At 35.0% G+C, this 16,818-nt stretch overlaps 1 protein-coding gene across 2 annotated transcripts in view; it reads left to right on the forward strand.

The window, feature by feature from the left end:
• The window catches only part of HIKESHI (heat shock protein nuclear import factor hikeshi), a 42,796-nt gene that overhangs the window by 18,083 nt on the left and 7,895 nt on the right, over positions 1 to 16,818 (forward strand). The gene's annotated exons all lie outside the window — the stretch shown is intronic.

Here is a 16,818-nt window from a genome sequence, read left to right on the forward strand (position 1 = left end):
TCATATGTTTGTAACTGCTGTTTTCTGCCATTTTTACTTATTATTTCATAATGAGTTATGAAATTTTGATGTGTTCAAAAAATATTAAATGTTTAGTTTTTGCTCTTTCCCTCCTTTACTATTAACCAAGTAAAATGAGAAACAGACACATTCTGGTCTTCAGATGGGCTGGAGTGGAAACAGAAGATGAGATTTTTATGTTTATTTAAAAGGAAAAGGTAACATGAGTTAAGAGGCTTTCAGAAACACTGACGTAGAGCATATGGTCCTTTTTGCTACTTGTAAATGGTAGTATAGTGTTACATTTTGTTGATAAGTTACAGTTTGATTACCTATTTCTTCTTGGGCATTTTGGCTTTTTTTTTTAAATCTCTGAACATACTTTAAATTTCTAGTTGTTTGTTGCTAGTATGTAGAAGTACAATTGATTTTTTTTAAGGCTTAATTTTTTTTAGAGCAGTTTTAGGTTTTTTTTTTTTTTTTTGTGAGGAAGACCGGCTCTGAGCTAACATCTATTGCCAATCCTCCTCCTTTTTGTCCCCCAAAACCCCAGTAGATAGTTGTATGGCGTAGTTGCATATCCTTCTAGTTGCTGTATGTGGGACGCGGCCTCAGCGTGGCCGGAGAAGCGGTGCGTCGGTGCGTGCCCCCCGGGATCCGAACCTGGGCCGCAAGTAGCGGAGCACGTGCACTTAACCGCTAAGCCATGGGGCCGGCCCCATAGAGCAGTTTTAGGTTTATAACAGAATTGAGAGGAAGGTACATAGATTTCCCGTATAACCCTGCCCCCACACATGCATAGCTTCCTCTTTTGTCAACATCACTCATCAGAATGGTACAGTTTTTTTTATATATATATTTTTATTGATGTCATAATAGTTTATAACATTGTGAGGTTCCAGTTGTACATTATTATTTGTCAGTCACCATATAAATGTGCCCCTTCACCCCTTGTGCCCACCCCACAACTCCCTTCCCCCTGGTAACCACCAAACTGTTCTCTCTGTCTGTGTGTTAGTTTATATTCCACATATGAGAGAGGCCATACAGTGTTTGTTTTTCTCTGTCTGGCTTATTTCGCTTAACATGATACCCTCCAGGTCAGAATGGTACATTTTTTACCATGGATGAACCTACATTGACACATCATAATCACTCAAAGTCCACAGTTTACCTTAAGTTCACTCTTGGTGTTGTACATTCTGTGAGTTTGGACAAATGTATAATGACATATACCTATAATTATAATATCATTCAGAGTATTTTCACTGCCCTAAAAACCTCTGTGTTCTGCCTGTTCATCTCTCCCCTCTCCCACCCCCACGCCCAGCAACCACTGATTTTTTTATTGTCTCTCTAGTTTTCCCTTTACAGAATGTCCTGTAGTTGGCATCACGCAGTGTGTGAAGCCTTTTCAGATTGATTTCTTTCACTTAGTAATACCATGTCTTTTCATGGCTTGACAGCTCATTTCTTTTTAGTGCTGAATAATATTCCATTTTCTAGATGTACCAGTTTATCCATTTACCTACTGCTTTCAAGTTTTGGTGGCTATGAATAAAGCTGCTATAAATATCTATGTGTAGGTTTGAAAACAGAAGTTTTCAACTCCTTTGCGTAAATACCAAGGAATGTGATTGCTGGATCATATGATAAGAGTATGTTTAGTTATTTTTATTTTATTTTATTTTTTTTGTGAGGAAGATCAGCCCTTAGCTAACATCCGTGCCAATCCTCCTCCATTTTGCTGAGGAAGACTGGCTCTGAGCTAACATCTACTGCCAATCCTCCTCCTTTTTTTCCCCAAAGCCCCAGTAGATAGTTGTATGTCATAGTTGCACATCCTACTAGTTGCTGTATGTGGGACACTGCCTCAGCATGGCCGGACAAGCAGTGAGTCAGTGCACACCTGGGATCCGAACCTGGGCCGCCAGTAGCGGAGCGTGTGCACTTAACCACTAAGCTACGGGGCCGGCCCCTGAGTATGTTTAGTTTTGTAAGAAACTGCCAAACTGTCTTCCAAAGTGGCTGTACCATTTTGCATTCCCACCAGTAATATATTGAGAGTTCCTGTTGCTCCACATACTCGCCAGCATTTAGTGTTGTCACACAATTGATTGTTGTATATTGACTTTATATCCTGCAGGGTGAAGGAAAGGGTAACATGTATTGAATATCTTGCTGAAATCTCTTACTAGTTCTAGTAGATTCTTAGGATTTTCTATATAGATGATTGTAATGTCTGTGAAAAAGACTTTTTACTTCTTTCCTTCCAATTTTTATGCCTTTTATTTTTTTTATTGCCTTATTGCATTGCCTAGGCCTTCAAGTACCATGTTGAATAGGATTAGGAGGGGTGCAGTGAGGCAGGAAAAAGAAATAAAAGACAGAAAAATTGTTCTTTCTTCCTTTATTTTGTGAGTGTGTAAGATTGATGAATTCGTCCTTTCATCAGTATGAAATGCCCTTTATGATATGGTTAGGTTTGAATTTTTATCTTACTATTTCTTTTTTTCTTTTTTCGGCCTTCTTTTGGATTGAGTATTTTTTTAATCTATATTTCGTCTGTTGGTTTTTTAGTTATACACCTTTGCATTAGTTTTTAGTAGTTCCTCTAGGGATTATGATGTGCATTGTTAACTTTTTGTAGTATACTATGAATTAATATGAACAAAATAAACATCTATATTTGACAATTGTGAACTTGGATTTGGTCATTTTTATAGGGCTTCATCTCCAGTTTTCCTTGCTATGTCAGTCTACTTAGTGAAATTCTGAATATAATGACAAAAACTTTAGGGCAAATCACATTTTTGTGATTTATTTTAAATTAAAGATATTTATTTCCATTCTCATCGTCTTCATACCAAAGTTTACCGTTGCAACTCTTAATAGCATGTGAGAGAGTCGGATATGGATAATAGGAATCCAAAAGGTCTTTTATAAATGTGCTGCATATTTTCCCCGAAGTTCAGAGTTTTCACATCCGTCAGAGTTGAATAGCAGAGGCAAAAAGGATTATTTACTCACCTTTGCTTTGACTTAATCTGGTCCAGAGAAGCGTTTAGTGATCAGGTCCAGGTTGTACTGGGAATTTTCTCAGTGGACTGCATGTTTAATTTTCTCAGTGAAGTCTTTTGGGAGATAGGCTGCTTTTTTGATGTGTCTCCGTCTCATTAACACAAAAAGTATCTGTAATTACAATTAGAAATCCATTTTCCTCATACACTTAAGTATTTCTTTCTAGTTCTATGGTATTAGTATTGTCAGATCTCGCAGTGCTTTTAGGATTTTTTTCATAGTGCTTTTTGAAAGTTTTCTTAAAATGTCTTACCTGAGTTGTGAAAGGTATCTAGCTTTACTAGTATCATTAAACTGTAATATGGTAAAAAAAACACAGCATTTATATAGCAGGTCCACTGAGAGCTAGTGTTCACTTATAATAACTTAAACATCTGTTAATACCTGTAACAACTATGACTATTGAGATGCCATGTAATGTTAACTTTAAAAAGTTCTGGTTCATGATATATAAGGAACATGAGTACAGTATCTTTTAAATTAAAGTTTAAAATTTTGATTCTGAACTTGGAAGGTGGAAGCAGTTTCTCTTACCAAAAATATGTAAGTGAAATAATTTGTATTATGCACATTTATGCATGTTTACATGCATATGTCTGTCAAAGGTAAATATTTGTGGAGTTTGTAGACTATTTGAAGAGTTTGTTTAAGCCACATCCACATACTCTTTCATACGCACGAAGTTCAACTTAAAACCTTCCTTTTCTCTGTAGGTTAACTATTTGTAAAGTGTTTCAAGAGACAATGAGGAAATGGCTCAATGCCTCAGTCAGGGAGAATTCCAGTGACATCTGCAGTGGAGAATTATGTGGAGAATGGGAAACAGAAGAGGCCAAGATTGGAAGAGCAGGTGGGGGAGTAGGACATTAGGTCAGATATAATAAAAACACTTATATGGAACTTAAATATTTTTTATTGTGTCTATAGCACTTTAATATGTGATTGTATTTAATTGAAGAATAAGAAATAGTTGATCAAATCACCTGTGGTATAAAGAAGAGGGATTATGTATTTATATGAATAAAATAATGAATGTGGTAGAAATTTGTAGAATATTTTTGTTTTGAGAAAAGGCTAATATTTTATGTTTCAGGCCTTCAGAGTAAATTAGGCACCTTATGGTGGGTTTTACCTTATTTTTTTTTGGCCAAGGCCCTACTGTGAGGTAGTGTTAGTTTGAAAGGAAATTCTAAAATAGCAGTTCTGATATTTAAAATTTTTTTTGTATTAGGGATTTAAAACAACTTTATTTTGAAATAATTTTAAAATTGAAGAAAAATTACAAGAATAGTATAAAGAATTTCTTACATTCTTGCCCCACATTCATCAGTTTTGCTATATTTTATTTATCATTCTCTGGAGATCTGTATACATGTGTATATATATATATTTTGAAACTTTTGAGAATAAGTTGTAGACATTATGATGCCTGTTTATTCCTAAATACATCAGCATTTATTTCCTAGAACAAGACTATTCTCTTATACCATCATGGTATAATTATCAAATTTGGCAAATTTAACATTAACACAATATTCTTGTCTAATATACAGTCTGCATTAAAGTTTTGCCAGTTTTCCCAATAATGCCTTTTATAACAGTTCCCCACGCCTCCGTTTAGGATCCAGTCAGAATTGTGCATTGCATTTAATTACCATACTTCTTTAGTCTTTAATCTGGCATAGTTGCTTAGCTTTTCTGTCTTTCGTGACAGTGACATTAAAAATACTCATGAAAAAAGCTTAGCACCAAAGAGAAATTTTTAAGGAATGTTAAAATTAGAGTTTGTTGTAAATCATCATTTGAATTTCTTTTTTATAGTTCTGCTCTTTTCTTTTTGGGTTTGCTGCCATATTTTAATGTCATCGCTTTGGCTTTCTCTGCACATGACTTGTATGGTCTCTCGTTTCATGTAGCTCAGTTGCCAGGAAGAAACTTTTAAACTTATTCTAGTTTTCATTTTAAAATTGGTTTGAGCTTGTCAAGGAGATTAGAAAGGACAAAAAATGCTCAAGATGCTACTATTAGTCTATTCACATGAAATGGAGCTAGTGAGCCAGAATGGGAACCTTTTACTTCCTCACATTTCTTGACTTGCTTTCTTGAATGACTTATTGTGAAGTAAGTAATGAATAAAACTTAGTTAAGAGTTCATACCATAGAATTTGGTATAAACAGGTAGGATAATGAACTGGAATGAGCATCAACTTGAGAGCTTGATAGACCCGTTTTGAATTCCAGTGATTAACTCATTATTAGTGGTATAGTCTTGACCAAGTTATTTAACCTTAGAAGATAATTCAGATAAAATGGAGATAATAATATCTACAGTGCACGTGTTTTTGTGAGCATTAGAGAGAATGAATGCAAAATGCATAATAATGCCTGGCACGTAGTTGGTGCGTAAGAAATGGTTATTATGTTTTTATAAAGTCATAGAAAGACAGCTCTAGGAGGGATCTTAAAAATCATCCAGATAATGAAACATGTTCAGAAAGGTTAAGTGACTATTACTGCCCCATTAGACTGTAAGCTCCTTGAGAGTAGGGGCTGTTTGTATCTTCTATTTTATGTTCTTTAGAGTGTATAGAGCACAGTGATAGACTTTAGATACTTGGTAAATACTACTTGTTTAAATACATTTCAGACATTCAAATTCTAGACATATTACAATGTCAGATAAGTTATCCTTTTTATCTGGTTTAAAATATTTATTGTTGATAAACCTTTGAGAGTCACATAGCTCTTAGAATATGCATTAGCGAAAAATGTAATTTTCAGGCTTGTCAGGCTATCTATAGAAATGAAGCAAAGAGGTTTTAGAAATATGTGTATAATTTCTAAATATTTATAGTCAATACTAAGAAGGCTTTTAAGAGGCATAATTAAGCTTTTTTTATGTAGCTTTTTAGCATGTGTCATATTCAATTGCCATTTCATAGTGAATTACTTATTTTTGGCATAACTGTTTTCTTTAGTCCTCATCTCTTTGCTACCATGCACACTTACAATATCTTAACCAGTGGACTCATTTTTAGTTTTTTAGTTTCTTTTTTTGGGCACTTAAAACTCTTAGAAAGATTGATATTTCGTGAGTTTTATTCTTTTGTAGAGCTCTTCCAAAGAACAGAGAGAACATTTACTTATATATTTTTTAAACTTATTCTGTCTTGCAATTATCATATGGGTCCACTGGACCATTTTATAAATCTAAGATGCATTTGGGGATATTAGTGATCTTATTTTTCCTGTATCTTGAAACATTTTACTTTTTATCCCAGGAATTATTTCATCATTATTCATCAGTTATTCTCAACTGTGGGGAAAAAAAAAGGCAGAAATAATAAGAAAAAGGAAGAATTATGGAATTAATTAGAGCAGAGTTTGGCAAACATTTTTGTAAAGGGTAAGATAGTAAATATTTTAGGCTTTGTGGGCCACATATGGTCTCTGTGGTGTATTCTTCTTTAAACAACCCTTCAAAAATATAAAAACTATTCTTAGCTCCCAGGTCATACAAAAATAGGTTGTGGGCCAGATTTAGCTTGTGCACCTTAGTTTGCCATTGCGTTATCCTACAGTTTTCATATTGCATCATCCAAAGGATTGTGTCATCTTTCAAGAAGTATAAAAGGAGACCAGAGACACCATCTTCATTGTTTTCTTTTTGCTTTTATTGAACAGAATTGGGAATTCTTAATTTTTCATGTTTTGTTCATAATGGCAAAGAGAAGAAAATGGACGGAGGAATAAGTTTCACCATTATCGCATGCATCAGGAAATGAATACAAAGAGGCAAATAACAGCATTCTAGACTCTAATGATGATCATGAAGTTGATCATATAAGCAAAATCTCAGACTGTGAATCTTCAGGTAGTGATCTCTGAGGTGAATTTTGTCAGACTAAAAAACTGATGACTGAATAATGTATTTCTAAGGAGCAAAAGAAAATATGGTATTCTTACCCATTTAGTCATTCAGCAGGAGGAATGAATCACAGAATATTTTGTGACAAAATCTTGGACATGTGGTAAAATGATGTGTGCTGGTATTCTTTCATCTCTTATGTCTGTGCTCCAAAATTACTGGATATAGTTTGTAAGTGGAGATTGCTGAAAGTGGATGTGAATACAAAGGTGATTAGAAGGCAATAGGTGTAGAAATGAAAAAAATTAATTGGATTGATTATTCTAAATAATGTTTATAAATCTAAAAATGACAGTGTTTTGCAAATTATGGATCAAAGAAGATGGCCATTCTTTTTTCAACAAATTATGAGCCATTAAAAGTTTTAAGGTTTCGGGTATTTCATTTTGACAAAGCAATTCCCAGAAAAAGAACCAGAAGTAATGATAAGCTAGAAGCTATTAGAGATGTGTTTAAAATCAGGAATCAGATTTTTAAGATGAGTATGTTCCACATTTATCCAGGACAGTTGATTAATAGTTGTATTCAGAGAACATGGCCCATTTTGGCTATTTATAACTTAAAAACTGGGAAAATGTGGGAAATGTCGCATGAATATTTGGATTTGCTGTACTTCAATACTTATTAAAAATTCTAATCAAGTTGTTTTTTACTATATCTTCTGAACATTTTTTGTAAAATGACTTAAAATGTGTACTTTTTTATAAAAGAGTCCATTAGACCCAGATAGTAAATGATGATGACTGCTTTTCCTTGTATGCTGACAGTAAAGGACTAGTTTCCTGTAAGATTTCTTTGTCTGAGTTGTGCCTTATATTAGGCTCTTGACTTACACTGAAGAGAGAGACTTTGAGAAACAGCCTTAAAAATTTGCTGCTGCTTTTACTGTTGGAGTGTTATTGAGGACTTTATCTAATGTATATATATATATATTTTTTTAAGACGAGGTCAGATGTTTTACTTTCTCTGCTGTTTTTGTTTTTTTATTTTTTGATGATAAGACTCAGTGTAACTGATCTTTTTTTTTTTTTTTTTTTTACTTTGGCTGTCATGAATTCAGATCCAAAATTAAACACTAACTGTAAGTTTGTGTATTATGTTACAGTGTTTCTTCCCAGTATTTTATGGTTTGCATACAAGAACCTTTGTACTTGGAAAGTATCAACTACTGTGTCAAGCCTATTTTGAGAATAAGTGACTAAGGAATGATTTCTTTTTTTTTTTTTTTGTGAGGAAGATCGGCCCTGAGCTAACATCTGCCAATCCTCCTCTTTTTTTGCTGAGGAAGACTGGCCCTGAGCCAACATCCATGCCCATCCTCCTCTTCTCTATATGGGACACTGCCACAGTATGGCTTGACAAGCGGTGCCTCGGTGTGCGCCCGGGATCCGAGCCTGCGAAACCCGGGCTGCCGCAGTGGAGCGCACGCACTTAACCACTTGCGCCACCGGGTCGGCCCCTAAGGAATGATTTCATTGCACAGTGGATTTCTTTGAAAATATAGATTAAAGATTGCTCAAGACTTTTGAGTCTTTTTATTCCCTCTTAAGTGGTCTTAGTCCCAGAAAACTTTAAAAGGAAGAAGCCAGAATATTTCCTTAGTCTCATTTCTTACAGTGGCAGTTTTACGTAGGGGCCTCACTCATTTGCCGAGAGGTTATATGTGATAAAAGATGGTGGTTAGAGATGACAAGCCTTTCTGTTTGGGCAGATCATTCCCTGAGTAGTTAAATAAATAAATAAATAAATAAAGCAATAGAGGGTTGTATGGAACCCCTTCCCTTTCCTTGATTGAAATCATTGGAGCCTGTTGTGCAGACAAATAGCAGTGCATTTTCTGGACTTTAGCATAATTCTCGGTTTAAAACAATGAAAATAGTGGAATAAGGAACTCCAACAGTCCATCCCTCCATAAAAGCAACAACAACAATAAAAAATTGGCAAAAACTGGCAAAATCAACTTTTTCAGGACTCTGGAAACTAACCAAAATCTTGTAGCAACCAAGGAAACATTTAATCAAGAAAAACCACTGAATCTTGGTGAGAACAGTGAGCTTTGTGGTATTTTAACTTTCCGTGGTCCCATCGCCTGCTCCTCAGCTCAGTGATAGCCTTGAAAATAACAGCCCATGTTCTTGGTACTGGTTCTGGTACCAGAGGGAACAGAATGAACCTCATTCCAATGAATTGTAATTGTTTTGGTCTGTCTGGTGGCTCCCTGGAAGACTGATTTGAAAGACCTGCTTTTATTTCACCTAACTTGGAATTCTTCCTGTGCTAAAGTGACTACCCTGGGAATATTTGTCAAAAATATTTACAGGCAAATGTATTAGTTACTGCTGCCTGAGGCAGTGACAACAGTTAGGGCAAACTGTAGACTAACCAAAAAGCTTAGGAGGAAAGGCTGGGAATAAGATACTTTAGGGAATAAAGGTTTTGAAATTTTCTGACTTGGGAATTCCTGGGAATCTAGAAGACCACACGTGTCCAGGGCTGTGCATATGCTAGGGAAAGACCTAAGAAGGTCCTAAGCTCTCACCTCTGGATGACCTTGAGGCTCTGCATAAACAGGAAGTGAAAGCTAAGGCAGAGTTGTAAACTGCCTGGCTGAGTGTTGAAGGCATGTCCCAACACACAGAGCCCATTTGCAGAGACTGGGAGAATTTGGGGTTCCAGGCTTTTAAGGAAATTTCTTTCTAATCACTAGTTGACAACTAAGCTAATAGAGACTTCAGTGGTCACACATGACAAAAAATACAGACTTTACTGTATTAGTTCAGAAAAGTCATTAAACAAGGTAACAACTACAATAAACAGTAACAATAAACCCTGAAGCAGAGGAAACATCTGATTGCTAGAATTGCCGCATTATAACATTCAACATCCAGTTTTCAACAGAAAGGTATGAAGCATGCAAGAAACAAGAAAGGTCCTTTCACAGAAGAAATGAACAGAAATTGTCCCTAGGAAGCATAGACATTGGACCTTATAGTGAAAGACTTTTAAGTAGACTGTCTCAAATATGCTCAAAGAGCTAAAGGAAACCACGAGAATGATGTATCATCAAATAGAGAATATCAATAGAGAAATTAAAAAAAGGAACTAAAATTATGGAGCTGAAAAGTACAGTAACTGAAATGAAAAATTCACTAGAGGGTTTCAATAGCAGATTTAAATGGTCAGAAGAAAGATCAGTGAACTTGAAGATAAATCAATTGAAACGTCTAGTTTGAAGAGCAGAAAGAAAAAAGAATGAGGAAAAATGAACAGAGCCTTAGACACCTGTGAGACACCATCAAGTGTACCAACAATATGCATAATGGGAGTCCGAGAAGGAAAAGAGAGAGAGAAGGAGTGGAAAGAATATTTGAAGAAATAATGACCAAAACTTTCTAAATTTGATGAAGAATATTAATCTACACACTTAAGCTCAATGAACTCTGAGTAGGATAAACTGCACACCAAGACATGTCATAATCAAACTGCCAAGGACAAAGAGAGCATCTTGAAAGCAGCAGGAGAAGCAACTCATCACATGCAAGGATCCTTAATAAGATTATGTCTGATTTCTCATCAGAAACAATAGAGTGCTGAAGGCAGTGGGATGACATATTTAAAGTACTGACAGAAAAAAGCTGTCAATCAAGAATTCTCTGTCTATCAAAACTATCTGTCAGAAATGAAGACATTTCCAGATAAACAAAAACCAAGAGAGTCATTGTCTAGAAGACCTACCTTACAAGAAATGCTAAAGGAAGTCCTTTAGGCTGAAATGAGAGGACATGAGACAGTAATTCAGATTCATATGAAGAAAAAAAGGAACACGGGTAAATTAGGTAATTATAAGAGTCAGTATTAATGTACATATTGTTTGTAACTCCTTTTTTTCCTATCTGATAAAAAACAACTGCATAAAACAAAAACTGTAAATCTATGTTTAATCTATGTTTAGATTAATTAAACATTAATCTATGTTTACATCTTTATACTACGTATAAAGATGTAATTTGTGACAATAACAACATAAGAGAGAGAAGGAGTTATGTAGGAGCAAAATTTTTGTATACTGTTGAAGTTAAATTGCTATTAGTCCAAACTAGGTTGTTATAAACTAAGATGTTAATTGTAATCCCCAGTGCAGCCACTAAAAAAATAAAAAATATTTGGTAAAAGAATTAAAATGGTACACTAGCAAGTATCTATTTAACACAAAATTAAACTCTCCAGTAAAAGGCAGAGATTTGCAGAATGGATAAAAAAACATGATCCAACTATTACTTCAAAGAAACAGATTGGTTGAAAGTAAAGGATGAAAAAAGATAAATGCCAACAGAAACCAAAAGAGAGCTGAAGTGGCTGTACTAGAATAAGACTAAGTAGACTTAAGACAAAAATTGTTGTGGAAGCTATAGAAGGACATTATATAATGACAAAAGGGTCAATCCATCAAAAAGGTATAACAGTTATAAACTTGTGTGCACCTAACAACAGAGCCTTAACAATAATAGTTGGAAACTATTACTTGCTTGCTATACTCTCTATAATGGATAGAACCACTAGACAGAAGATCATCAAGGAAATAGAAGACGAACAATACCGTAAACCAACCAGACCTAATAGACTTATATAGAACATTCTATCTAACAACAGCAGAACACACATTTGTCTCAAGTGAACACGGAACATTCCTTTGTATAGATAATATGTTAGGCCACAAAAAAAGTCTCTCTCACAAAATAGACTTTCAAACAAAAACTGTAAAAAGAGACAAAGAAGGGCATTACATAATGATCAAGGGAACAATCCAACAAGAGGATATAACACTTGTAAATATCTACGCACCCAATGTAGGTGCACCTAAATATATAAAGCAATTATTAACAGACATAAAAACAGAAATAGACAGTAACACAATAATAGTAGGGGACTTTAACACTCCACTTACACCAACGGATAGATCATCCAAACAGAAGATCAATAAGGAAACATTGGCCTTAAACGACACACTAGAACAGATGGACCTAGTAGATATATACAGAGCATTCCATCCAAAAACCGAAGAATACACGTTCTTTTCAAATGCACATGGAACATTCTCCAGGATTGACCACATATTAGGCCACAAAACAAGTCTCCATAAATTTAAGAAGATTGAAATAATACCAAGCATCTTTTCTGACCACAACGGTATGAAACTAGAAATCAACTATAGGAAGAAAATCAGAAAAGCCACAAATACATGGAGATTAAACAAAATGCTACTGAACAACGACTGGGTTAACGAAGAAATCAAAGAAGAAATCAAAAAATACCTGGAGACAAATGAAAATGAAAATACGACATGCCAGAATTTATGGGATACAGCAAAAGCGGTTCTAAGAGGGAAGTTTATAGCGATACAGGCATATCTCAACAAACAAGAAAAATCTCAAATAAACAATCTAACAATGCACCTAAAGGAACTGGAAAAAGAAGAACAAACAAAGCCCAAAATCAGTAGAAGAAGGGAAATAATAAAAATCAGAGCAGAAATTAATGAAATAGAGACCAAAAAAACAATAGAAAAAATTAATAAAACCAAGAGCTGGTTCTTTGAAAAAATCAACAAAATAGACAAACCTTTAGCTAGACTCACCAAGAAAAAAAGAGAGAAGGCACAAATAAGTAAAATCAGAAATGAAAGAGGAGAGGTTACAACAGACACCTCAGAAATACAAAAGATTATAAGAGAATACTATGAAAAGCTATATGCCAACCAATTCGACAATCTGGAAGAAATGGATAAATTCTTAGAATCATACAACCTTCCAAAACTGGATCAAGAAGAAGTAGAGAATTTGAATAGACCAATCACCAGTAAGGAGATCGAAACAGTAATCAAAAACCTCCCCAAAAATAAAAGTCCAGGACCAGACGGCTTCCCTGATGAATTCTACCAAACATTCAAAGAAGACTTAATACCTATCCTTCTCAAACTCTTCTAAAAAATTGAGGAGGGGGAAGCTCCTAACTCATTCTCTGACGCTGACATTACCCTGATACCAAAACCAGACAAGGACAACACAAAAAAAGAAAATTACAGGCCAATATCACTGATGAACATCGATGCGAAAATCCTCAACAAAATACTAGCAAATCGCATACAACAATATGTTGAAAAGATTATACACCATGATCAAGTGGGATTTATTCCAGGGATGCAGGGATGGTTTAACATTCGCAAATCAATCAACGTAATACACCACATTAATAAAATGAAGAACAAAAATCACATGATCATCTCAATAGATGCAGAGAAAGCATTTGACAAGATCCAGCATCCATTTATGATAAAAACTCTGAATAAAATGGGTATAGAAGGAAAGTACCTCAACATAATAAAGACCATATATGAGAAACCCACAGCTAATATCATCCTCAATGGTGAAAAACTGAAAGCTATCCCTCTAAGAACAGGAACCAGACAAGGATGCCCACTGTCACCACTCCTATTCAACATAGTATTGGAAGTCCTAGCCAGAGCAATCAGGCAAGAGAAAGAAAGAAAAGGGATCCAAATTGGAAAGGAAGAAGTGAAACTGTCACTATTTGCAGATGACATGATTTTATATATAGAAAACCCTAAAGAATCCACCAGAAAACTTTTAGAAGTAATAAACGAATATGGTAAAGTTGCAGGATACAAAATCAACATACAAAAATCAGTTGCATTTCTGTACACTAACAACGAAGTAGCAGAAAGAGAAATTAAGAATACCATCCCATTTACAATTGCAACAAAAGAATAAAATTCCTAGGAATAAACTTATCCAAAGAGGTGAAAGATCTGTACACCGAAAACTATAAAACATTTCTGAAAGAAATTGAAGAAGACACAAAGAAATGGAAAGATATTCCGTGCGCTTGGATTGGAAGAATTAACATAGTTAAGATGTCCATACTTCCTAAAGCCATCTATAGATTCAATGCAATCCCTATCAAAGTTCCAACAACATTTTTCACAGAAATAGAACAAAGAATCCTAAAATTTATATGGAACAACAAAAGACCCCAAATAGCTAAAGGAATCCTGAGAAAAAAGAACAAAGCTGGAGGTATCACACTCCCTGATTTCAAAATATACTACAAAGCTATAGTAACCAAAACAGCATGGTACTGGCACAAAAACAGACACACAGATCAATGGAATAGAATCGAAAGCCCAGAAATAAACCCACACATCTATGGACAGCTAATCTTTGACAAAGGAGCCAAGAACATACAATGGGGAAAAGAAAGTCTCTTCAACAAATGGTGTTGGGAAAACTGGATAGCCATATGCAAAAAAATGAAAGTAGATCCTTACCTTACACCATACACAAAAATTAACTCCAAATGGATTAAAGACTTGAATGTAAGACCTGAAACTGTGAAACTTCTAGAAGAAAACATAGGCAGTACGCTCTTCGACATCGGTCTTAGCAACATCTTTTCAAACACCACATCTGACCGGGCAAGAGAAACAATAGAAAAAATAAACAAATGGGACTACATCAAACTAAAAAGCTTCTGCACAGCAAAGGAAACCATCAACAAAACGAAAAGACAACCTAACAATTGGGAGAAGATATTTGCAAACCATACTTCTGATAAGGGCTTAATCTCCAAAATATATAAAGAACTCATGCATCTCACCAACAAAAAAACTACCAACCCAATTAAAAAATGGGCAAAAGACCTGAACAGACATCTCTCCAAAGAAGATATACAGATGGCCAACAGACACATGAAAAGATGTTCAAAATCACTAACTATCAGGGAAATGCAAATCAAAACTACAATGAGATATCACCTCACGCCCGTCAGAATGGCTATAATTAACAAGACAGGAAACAACATGTGTTGGAGAGGATGTGGAGAGAAGGGAACTCTCATACACTGCTGGTGGGAGTGCAAACTGGTGCAGCCGCTATGGAAAACAGTATGGAGATTCCTCAAAAAATCAACGATAGAACTACCATATGATCCAGCTATTCCACTGTTGGGTGTTTATCCAAAGAACTTGAAAACACCAATTTGCAAAGGTACATGCACCCCTGTGTTCATTGCAGCCTTATTCACAATAGCCAAGACTTGGAAGCAACCTAAGTGCCCATCAAGGGACGAATGGATAAAGAAGCTGTGGTATATATACACAATGGAATAGTACTCAGCCATAAGAAACGATGAAATCCAGCCATTTGTGACAACATGGATGGACATTGAGGGTATTATGCAAAGTGAAATAAGTCAGAGGGAGAAGGTCAAATACCGTATGATTTCCTTCATTAAGTAGTAGATAATAACAACAATAAACAAACACATAGGGACAGAGATTGGATTGGTGGTTACCAGAGGGGAAGGGGGGAGGGAGGAGGGCGAAAGGGATAATTCGGTACATGTGTGTGGTGATGGGTTGTAATTAGTATTTTGGTGGTGAACATGATGTAGTCCATGCAGAAATAGAAGTACAATGATGTACACCTGAAATTTTTACAATGTTATAAACCAATGTTACTGCAATAAACAAAAAATTAAAAAAAAAAAAAAAAGTCTCTCTCTCTCTCTCTATATATATATATTTTTTTTTTTGTGAGGAAGATCAGCCCTGAGCTAACATCTGATGCCAGTCCTCCTCTTTTTGCTGAGGAAGACTGGCCCCGAGCTAACATCTGTGCCCGTCCTCCTCTACTTTATATGGGACGCCGCCACAGCATGGCTCAACAAGCAGCGCGTCAGTGTGCACCCGGGATCTGAACCGGCAAACCCCAGGCTGCCACAGTGGAGCGTGTGCACTTAACCACTTGCGCCATTGGGCTGGCCCCAAACAACTCTCAATATATTTTATTATTATTATTTTTTTATTTTATTTTTTTTTTTTACTTTAATTTTTTGTTTATTGCGGTAACGTTGGTTTATAACATTGTAAAAATTTCAGGTGTACATCATTGTACTTCTATTTCTGCATGGACTACATCATGTTCACCACCAAAATACTAATTACAACCCATCACCACACACATCTCAATATATTTTAAAAGATTGTTCTCTGACCACCTTGATAGAGATTAGAAGTAACAGAAGTAAATCTAGAAAATTCACTAATATGTGGAAATTAAATGAAACAATTTAAAAATACTGAAAATACCTTAAACCAGTCATGTTTAGTGAGGTGTGTATGTCTGTATTTTTAAAGCACAGAAAAATACATGTATAAGTTTTTGCTCATATGCTTGAAAATTTAAGAAGAGTTTTGATACTTGCAATGAGTGTTCTAGTTATTAGGATGTGTGTTGTTCCAGATGTTTGTTCTTCAGTATTTGTTAAACATTTTATGGTCATGTGAAAACAGCAGATAATCCAAAAATCTATTCATTGTATGAATTTTTTTCTTTATCAGACTAACTTTTCTGATTATGTCTTGTGTGGATTAATAAAATTGGCCTATATTTTCCATGTATAAGTTAGCTGGCAGTTACAGGCTCAGATGTACACTTAATGATATATTTTATGTATATAGGATATATTATAAATGGGAAGAGTTATTAAATATTTTTCATGAATAAGCTGCAGATTTCTTTATTGCCTATTTGATAACATCATCAAGTATTGAGTGGGGTGATCCATGACATTTAGTAAAATATGCCATGTCATTTATCAGTAATAATGGCAATGTAAAGATAAATCTTTAAAAATATCCTTCCCTCAGAGTTAGCATTGAGAATCTTTTATCTAATTAATGCTCATTCATTTATTTTTCTCTTATTCTGTTAATTTCCATTTCTAGCTTA

Source organism: Ceratotherium simum, chromosome 7, assembly GCF_057802395.1.
Source record: "Ceratotherium simum simum isolate JZ-2026a chromosome 7, ASM5780239v1, whole genome shotgun sequence".
NCBI classification, from domain to species: domain Eukaryota; kingdom Metazoa; phylum Chordata; class Mammalia; order Perissodactyla; family Rhinocerotidae; genus Ceratotherium; species Ceratotherium simum.